Below are 8,754 nucleotides of genomic sequence, written 5' to 3' on the forward strand. Positions count from 1 at the left end.
AAAAAATTTTTTTAAATAAATAAATAAAAGGCGGAAAGATTAATAAACTGTATTTTCATCGTTAGTGTCTAAATTATTTTTAATCTCTCTCCCTGACAGATTGTACAATTTAAGACAATTAAGTTGTCCTGTTTAACATTTTTGGACACCCTTTAAGATACAAGATCATAAATTTAGTATTTGGGAACTACATCCACCAAATTTTTTTTTTTTAAATTTTTTTTTTTTTTCAACGTTTTTTATTTATTTTTGGGACAGAGAGAGACAGAGCATGAACGGGGGAGGGGCAGAGAGAGAGGGAGACACAGAATCGGAAACAGGCTCCAGGCTCCGAGCCATCAGCCCAGAGCCCGACGCGGGGCTCGAACTCACGGACCGCGAGATCGTGACCTGGCTGAAGTCGGACGCTTAACCAACTGCGCCACCCAGGCGCCCCTACATCCACCAAATTTAATACTTCTCTTCCTTGTGCTCCCTCGAGGTACTGAACTGAGTACGCGCCCATCTCCCCGTACACGGCACCTGACTACGACTCTGTTCAACACCCCAGCTGATGTTTATGGGGCACTCGCTCTGAGCCCAGGGAGAATGAAGCAGTTTTCACGTTATCTCACTGATTGTCAAAATGGCGTTAGGAGGCAAAGAAAACCGCCCTCATGTTACTTGTGGGGAAGCAGGACCCACGTGGCAGGCGACATCCTTCAGGCCACACGCAGGTCCCTGCTGAGCCCTGATCTAGTGCCTACACGGCTGCCTCCCTGAAGACTGCGGGTCCTTCAGAGGCAGGGGTGGGGGCGGGCACCTGCGCATCCCAGCGGGACCCACGGTCATGGCCCTCTGGAAGTCCACGGAGCAGCTGTGGCAGCACGTGGCTGCAGGGCACAGGGGGTGGGGAGCATCTGGTTCAGAGGGTCCCAGCACCTGGAACCCCTCTCCTGACTCTCCACCCGCGTTTCTTCATCTGTGGTGAGATGGGCTAAATGTAAAGCATCTGGAACACGCGCACACATGCACGCACACATGCACATACCTGCACACACGTGTATGGGTGTACGCATACCTATACACATGCGCACACACCCCTCACATGTGCACACAATGCACACGTGCTCATATGTACACATAAGTGCACACACGTGCACACATACCCTCACCTGTGCACGCAATGCACACGTGCCCATATGTGCACGCATGCCGTGCACATGCACGCACACGTGTGCACACACCCTCACATGTGCACACATGTGCACATGATGCACACGCCCTCACACATGCATGCACATGTGTGTACACACGTTCCTGCGTGCACGCACATGCACACACGCACAAGGACAGAGCACCCCTCACGAACCCCCGGGAAGGCTGCCACCTGTTCTCAGAGCATGAAGCAGGGGCCCTGAGGGAGTGTGGTCATCAAGAGGTGGGAGGCTCAGCTCCACCACCAGCTGCGTCCGGATCTCTCTCCAGTGGAGTCGCAGGACCGTTCGGCTGCGCGTGAGGTGAAGGGCCTTCTCGGGGACTTGGCGGGTGGCTCTTCTGCCTTGTGCCTGCGGTGGGGGGTGGGGGGCGGGCAGGCCTAATACCTGGGGGTTTGCTTCCGGCAGCGCAGAGCAGGAGGTCGCAGGCTCTGGGCACGCAGGCCTCGAGGGTGGACAGTGGACGTGCCCGGGGACAGCTCGGCCCCGTGGATGGGGCACATGTGGCTGACCTGCGACTCTCGGGGCGTCACACCATTCCTTGCCCGCGCCGTGGCTCACAGCCACGTTCACGCCACACCCCACACTCAAAGAGAACACGTCCCGCCTTTGCTACTAAGTCAATGTTTGCAGTAAGGCAGGTTTGGGTGGATCCCTTCCTATAGTTAAGGTAGAACCTTTCTATTCTTGGTTTGCTGAGAATTTTTATCGTGAATGGACATTCACTGTATCCAAGGCTTTTTTTAATCGAATAAGGTGATCATTTGATTATTTCTTTTAATGTGTTAATGTGGCAAATTTAATCGATTAGTTTTTTAATGTTAAACCAACTCTTTGTTCCTGAAATAAACTTTGCTTGGCTATAATACTCCGTGTTTGATATGTATCACTGATTATGGTTGCTGATATGTTTACCGGCTTTGCCGAGATAATTCACTTGCCGTAAAACTCACCCATTTACAGTGTATGGTTGAGTGGGGTTTCTGGAACATTCACAGCTACGGAACAATAACCACAGTGTGACCCTACAACGATTCCGTCCCCTGCAAGGATGCTAGTATCTTCACACACGAGCCCCTGGTGGGTTTGCCTGTTCTAGACACCTCAAATAAGTGAAATCCCACCATTTTTGTCCTTTTCTGGCTGGTTTCAAGGTCCATCCACATTGTAGCAAGTATGAGGGCCTCACTCCTTTTGTGTCTGACAATATTTCGTCATACAGGTGATTGTATGGACATGCCGGCTGTTCCCACCTTTGGTCTCCCGTGGACGTGTGGCTGTGGACCTGTGCACAGGTCTGCGTGGGGGCCCGAAGCAGCTCTCCTGCACGAAAGAGGCTGGAGGGCCCGACGCGCCCTCGTCCACAGCACGGGTGCGGGTGCCCCGCAGCCTAAGCCATGGTCATCGCTCCATACCGGCCTTTGGCAACACAGAGCTGAATAAAATGTCACCTCCGGATTTCCTCCAGCTGCAGAGACCTCCCCGGAGAGCCCTTCCGCCCCAGAAGGCTGACCGGCTAGAAGGGACACCGGCCTCTTCCCAAAGGCAGGGCTGTGCAGAGCTGGCAGCAGGCACAGCTAGGGTGTCTCTGTCCTCCAGTCCTCGCCAGAGGTGCTCCTGCATAAGAGCCAATCTGACGCGAGCGTCCTGGTCCGTCTCGGGAAACCGGAGCTCTGCACCACCCTGCCAGAATCTGCTGTCACTGCCTCCGGCTTCTGGCTGGGGTCCATCTTCCGATAAAAAATGGGTGGGGGAGTGTTCCCTCGTCTTCTATTTTCTGGTTGAATTTTTGCAAGATTCAGTGGTAAACTTCTTTGGGTTTAGAATGCTCTTCGCGGGAAGCATTCACTTACAAGATTCGGCAGGCTTAGCAGTTCTGAAACATCCATGCTCCATACCTACCCCGCTTAGAAAGACGCATCGTTCAGGGATTTCTCCATATCACCGAGTTTTTTGTGTATTAATATCTGCTCACCTTACGTTCACATCTTGTAATTTAGTGTAACCTTTGTAACTATGCAGATGAGGGAAACACAAAGCTGAAGCTATTACAGCCGTCGAGAGCACAGACATCACAGCTTCTGCACGGGCCCGAGGGGGTCCGTGTTAGCCCAGGTTCCCCGGAGACCTCGAGTCAATGGGGTATGTGTCCACGCACAATGTGATAGCATCCCCAATCGTCCCTCCACACGCTGAGACAGAGGGAGACGGACCAAGGGCTGCAAGGCTGGAATCTGCAGGGCAGGCCAGCACCTCACTCATCAGGCAGAATTTCTTCTTTGAGAAACCTGGTTTTGCTCTGGAGTCCTCCGCTAATCGGGCGAGGCCCCCACACCGTGGAGGGAATGCCGCTGTACTCCGAGGCTGCCGACCACACCTACAAGAGACCTGCACGGTGACACTCCGGGTGCGCCTGGACAGCCGAGTGGACCCTGAAGCTGACCATCACAGCCCCGTTCCCGGCTTTCAGCCAGGAGTGCTGCTGTCCTGTGTGGCCAAGTCCTCGGCAGAGAGTGGGGACTTGACTCACGACGGCACCTGTCCAGCAGAGAGGACAGAGAACTGGGTCAGTTCATCTTTTCCTGTGTCTGACTGCACGTGACTGTGTCATCTCCGCTCGGAAGGAGCAGCCCTCTGGCATGAGGACCTGTTTGCCATGGTTCTGTGTGGCTTTGGTCTGCGTTTGAGCAACTAAAGCTACAAGTTCTCTGTGAGTCTGTGCGCACAGTAGTTGGAAAAACGCCTTACCTGTCACTGTGGGACAGTAAATATCTTCCTGCCCCGGAGTGTACTAATAAATTAGATTATGGGGCCCTCGTAACCAAGGAACTCTTCTCTGGCTGGTTTGTAGTCTAATAGGTGTTTATATAAAACTAATATTCCTTGAATTCCAAGAAAACTGAAGAGAACTACCACCTAACATTGGAAGTACACTAGAATTTTATGAAAAAAAAGAAAGAAAGAACAACTTTTCTAGAGAAACTGCTAGCACAAAAACATTTTTGTTCCCCATAAGAAAGCAAATTCAGGGGCGCCTGGGTGGCTCAGTCGGTTAAGTGTCCGACTTCAGCTCAGGTCACGATCTCGCGGTCCGCGAGTTCGAGCCCCGTGTCGGGCTCTGGGCTGATGGCTCAGAGCCTGGAGCCTGCTTCCGATTCTGTGTCTCCCTCTCTCTCTGCCCCTCCCCCGTTCATGCTCTGTCTCTCTCTGTCTCAAAAATAAATAAACGTTAAAAAAAAAAAATTAAAAATAAAAAAAAAAAGAAAGCAAATTCAAAGAAACCACAGATAATCCTTTGACAAAACAATCTAGTTGGATAATTCTGATTTACAAACTCAATGTCTGATACAGTTTTTCATTTAAGTTTTATAAGGTCTCTGTTTTGTCATGACAAGTCTAGTTAATTTCAACTTCCTAAATTTCCTCTACTACTTACTGTTTGGATAAACTAACGACGTGTTTGTATCATCTTTAAGATTATAAAGTATGTATAATTATGCCTTCAACTAAATGTAGTTGTGGTTCTGACCGAGGAACCTCTTCACCGCGACAGTAGTTACATATCGTGTGCGACCTTACAAATAGTTGCTAAGGTCTTTAAACTAAGACCTTGGAATAATAGAACTTAGCTTTCTCCTGTTTTTAAAGTGGCTATATCTTTGGGTCATGTTAATGAATGCATCCGCTTTTATACATTATGTAGGAATTTTAAAACGTGCTTCCCCAAAAAGAGTCAGATTACGTAGCTTTGCTCATCTGCAAAATGCTTCTGGAAAGTGAGGTTCTCAGTTCCTATCTCTTGCTTTCCTCTGTGAAGTAGGAATTAACTTACCTGGTTAGAAGTTTCCATGGTTATGGGTGGTTGAGACCATCCCAGCAGCAATGGTGATGGGTATACGGATGAAATGTCCATTTAATGAAGGGAAAAAAGAGACTCATTTTCCTGAAGGCTGCTGGTTAATCCTGTATGTGAATGAAGAGAGCTTGTGAATGGACATTTTATTTGCTTTGGGTTCTATGTCTGCAAATAATGAATTAGCACAATGTGTTAATATCTTGGCAAGTTTGGCTCCGTTTTGATGGATTCATTCATCAGAGTTTTAATTTTTTTTTTTTTAACATTTATTTATTTTTGAGACAGAGAGAGACAGAGCATGAACGGGGGAGGGTCAGAGAGAGAGGGAGACACAGAATCTGAAACGGGCTCCAGGCTCTGAGCAGTCAGCACAGAGCCCGATACGGGGCTCAAACTCACGGACCGCGAGATCGTGACCTGAGCCGAAGTCGGACGCTTAACCGACTGAGCCACCCAGGCGCCCCTCATTCATCAGAGTTTTAAAAAGGATCTTGGGAATCCATTACAGCCAACTGCTACCTTAATGCAAAACTGACTTTACCTCTGTAAGAATGACAATCTAGCCTTAGAATTTTCAGCCTGTTTTAATAGCAAGTAGTAACAGGTGGTGGCTTGCCTTCCGTGTAATCCACCGATGGCAGATATTCTGTTTCTTGCCACAATAATGTTCTGTTCCGTGTGTTCACTCTCTCATTTCTTTCATTATTAAAAAATTTGGAAATGGTTTCTCACTTGTGAGGGAGCAAATGTTTTTCAAAATGTCATGGCTTCTGTGTTCTGTTTGAGTCTGTATCGTCACCGATTAACAGGCCATTCACTGTCCAGAGACACCGAGGATCGTATCTTCATCATATTTCTTATTATTTTTTTGATTTTCAACATTATAAACCCAATCTCACCCCCCCCCCCACACACACACACCAGAAGAAATGTTCAGGGTGACTTTTATGCTCAGACTTCCTCTGCGATGTCCCCCATGGCCAAGGAAGTGCCTCTGAGATGAGCCTCACCTTACAAAGAGATGACCGCAAGGCCGCCCTGTTTCCCGGGGATACCGCACACGCTGCTCGCGGACCACAGGTGTGAGCCTGTGGGGAGAGGCGTCCGTCCGGAGAAGCCCGACCACCAGGTGACTTCTGTCCGGTAAGTGGATGCAGGCAGGTCTCAGAGATGAGCTGTTGGGGAAGACGCTGGCCATTTCCAGTGTCCTTGCCGCGTGCAGGGTGTCCTCACCTCAGGGGGGAACCGAGCGTCCAGACCTAATGAAACGACTGTGTGTTTAATGGGAAAAGAGGGTGTGACTTTCTTCTGTCCCAGTGTGGGAGTCATCGCAATATATTAACTACGTGTCCCATCATCATCAACAGCTGGGTTTGCGTTTGCTCCGCTCTCCCCAAAAGCTAGAAATTAGGTTTCTGTTAAGAAGGCAGCCTTGTGTCCTCCAAGGGAGAGCCTGACGCTGAGCTCTGACCCACCACGGACCCTCAAGGACGGGCTGGAGGGCCGATTAGACAACTGCCGGGTAGTACCCTGTTCCCAGAACTGCCTTTGGTTTGGTAACAAACGGCTCCATGAAACAGGTGACCCGAGAGCCAGCATAGTGAGAATTAATTATGTCTCACTGATTACGGCCATGTGTTTTGTCATAGAACAAGGTCTGTGTAGCTTTCCTCTCTATTTCCAGACAGGTTTGTATGGATGTCCCTGAAGCTCTCTCTCTGTTCCTTTGTTCCTCCCCAGAACAGAGGGCTACTGTCTAACTTAGTAACCAAGCGCTTACCATGGAAATAAAATATTCAAGAGCAAATATTTTTACGGAATAGTTTTACTTTCAATGGCAAAGTAATCACTTTCATGGGTTCAAAAATAAATGATGCACTTTTTTTTTTTTTGCCCCAATCAGTTGTGCAAATCACGTCATAATGGAGTATTGTTTTGGAGACTAAATCTCATTTGACCAAGTTTGGAAAATCCATCATTAAGAAGCAAGCATGTCCTTTGTCAGTGGAACCAGTGCCTACAAAGCCTTTCTAGGAGCTGACCTTGTGTGATCCCGTGGTTTGGGGTCCTGGCTCTAAGAGCGTAAGGAATGTGTCTCCCAGGCAAATCAGGAACTCTGTCAGGTTGAACAACCTCGGGGAGAGACGCACCTAAATTTCTAGGAAGCAGGCAAAACTGAGAGAGATGGTTTTCTTGAATTTGGTTTCCTACCCTTAGAATAATAGACAAAGAAAAACAGCAAAACAGTCTCTGAAATCCTGGAGGGTGTTGAAAACACAATCCTACATCCCTCACAAACAAAAGAAGTTTAGCCTCTGGCGCAAACACTGGGTAGCGACTTACTGGTGGTGATGAACGAGCTCTCGGGCTTATCCTGGCTCATTCACGTTTCTTGCGGACCAGTGTAAACAAACCACACCCAAACACAAGGAAACCAGGGTCCCTGGGGAGGGAGGGGAGGGTCTGGGGAGGGTATCCAGCGTGGCAAGAGGAACAATCGAGGCCGACCAGGAGGTCACAGGGTTACTGTCTGTCTCCAGTGTCACGCTGGGTGTCGCCGGGCAGACTCCCAGGGTTACCTGGTTGGTGTTTCAGGGATGGGCCCGTTCCCTGACTTTCCCCATATTAACACACATTAACTTACAGAAAAATGAGGGTGCGGAGACCCCTGTCCCATAGCAAAGGAGGTGTATTTGTCCAGTGAGCGGTCAGTCACCTCTGCAGGCACAGGAGTCCTCGGAGGTCACAGCCCCTCCGGTCTGTGCGACATCACTCTGTTGGAGGTTGTGTTTGCAACGCTAAGCCAGCATTCTTTACGTGAGCCGACGTAAGTACCTTGTTCTAACTCACGATGAACCAGCCTCATCTTCCTGCTTATTACCTCGTGAAGGCATCAGTCGAAGTCTATGGCATGTGCTCCTTTAAAAAATACTCAAATTTATGAGAATTGCCCATGCTCGTTACCATCATTTGCTGATCTTGCCATTTCTGTATGTACAGCTGTCCGCGGCTTCCAGAGTATTCTGTCACATGGGTGGTGGCCAGGACTCTGCTCACTGCTGATCAACGAGTCACGGAAGAAGAGGTTAAAAGCGGGGACCAGCGTGGGACCAGTGTCTGCCAACGTGTGCCGGTGTCTACAAGCCGCAGGAGGAGGTTCTCCGAGACAGATTCCTCACCACAAATATGCTTAATACGGTGTTAACTTGGGCTGCGGAAATCACCACCATGAGGCATGTGACGGGTTGTGTTCAACATAAAAGACAGGCGGAAGTCCTGACCCCTAGCGCCTACGCAGGTGACCTTATTTGGAAATCGGGTCGATGAAAATAAAACACGTAGAGATTAGGTCATCCCAGGGTAATAAGAGACCGAATCCAACACTCCTGGGTCCTCATACGGAGGCCGGGAGGGGTGATGTGTCCACAGCCCAGGAGACCACAGCTGGTCAGCTCCAGAGTCACAAGGCTGTACCCCCGTGGCCCTGGGGGAGCCCCCCCCAACACTGTGAGTTTCTGGTCAGACCCTTCTGGTCTGAGCTGTGAGGCAATAAAGGTTCATTGTTTTAAGCCACTCAGTGTTCTGACGGCCTGAGGCAGGAAATTAACAGATACCCCTGAAAGTAACCGGTAACATCAGGTACCTTTTAAATCAATGCTTGACTTCCCAGAGTTCGGATGTTTTCTGCTTTCTTTAAAAGGT

General features: G+C 49.3%; 1 long non-coding RNA gene across 1 annotated transcript; it reads right to left on the reverse strand.

Annotated features, from left to right (window-relative positions):
- Positions 1-3,140: 3,140 nt before the first annotated feature.
- Positions 3,141-8,546, reverse strand: LOC132688388 (uncharacterized). Its single transcript, XR_009614515.3, has 4 exons — positions 7,697-8,546; positions 6,063-6,323; positions 5,029-5,159; positions 3,141-3,734 (listed from the first exon to the last, which is right to left on the reverse strand). It is a non-coding gene; the product is annotated as an uncharacterized LOC132688388 (long non-coding RNA).
- Between the last annotated feature and the right edge of the window lie 208 nt (positions 8,547-8,754).

Source organism: Panthera onca, chromosome A3 (genome assembly GCF_046562875.1).
Source record: "Panthera onca isolate mPanOnc1 chromosome A3, mPanOnc1 haplotype 2, whole genome shotgun sequence".
Classification (NCBI taxonomy): domain Eukaryota; kingdom Metazoa; phylum Chordata; class Mammalia; order Carnivora; family Felidae; genus Panthera; species Panthera onca.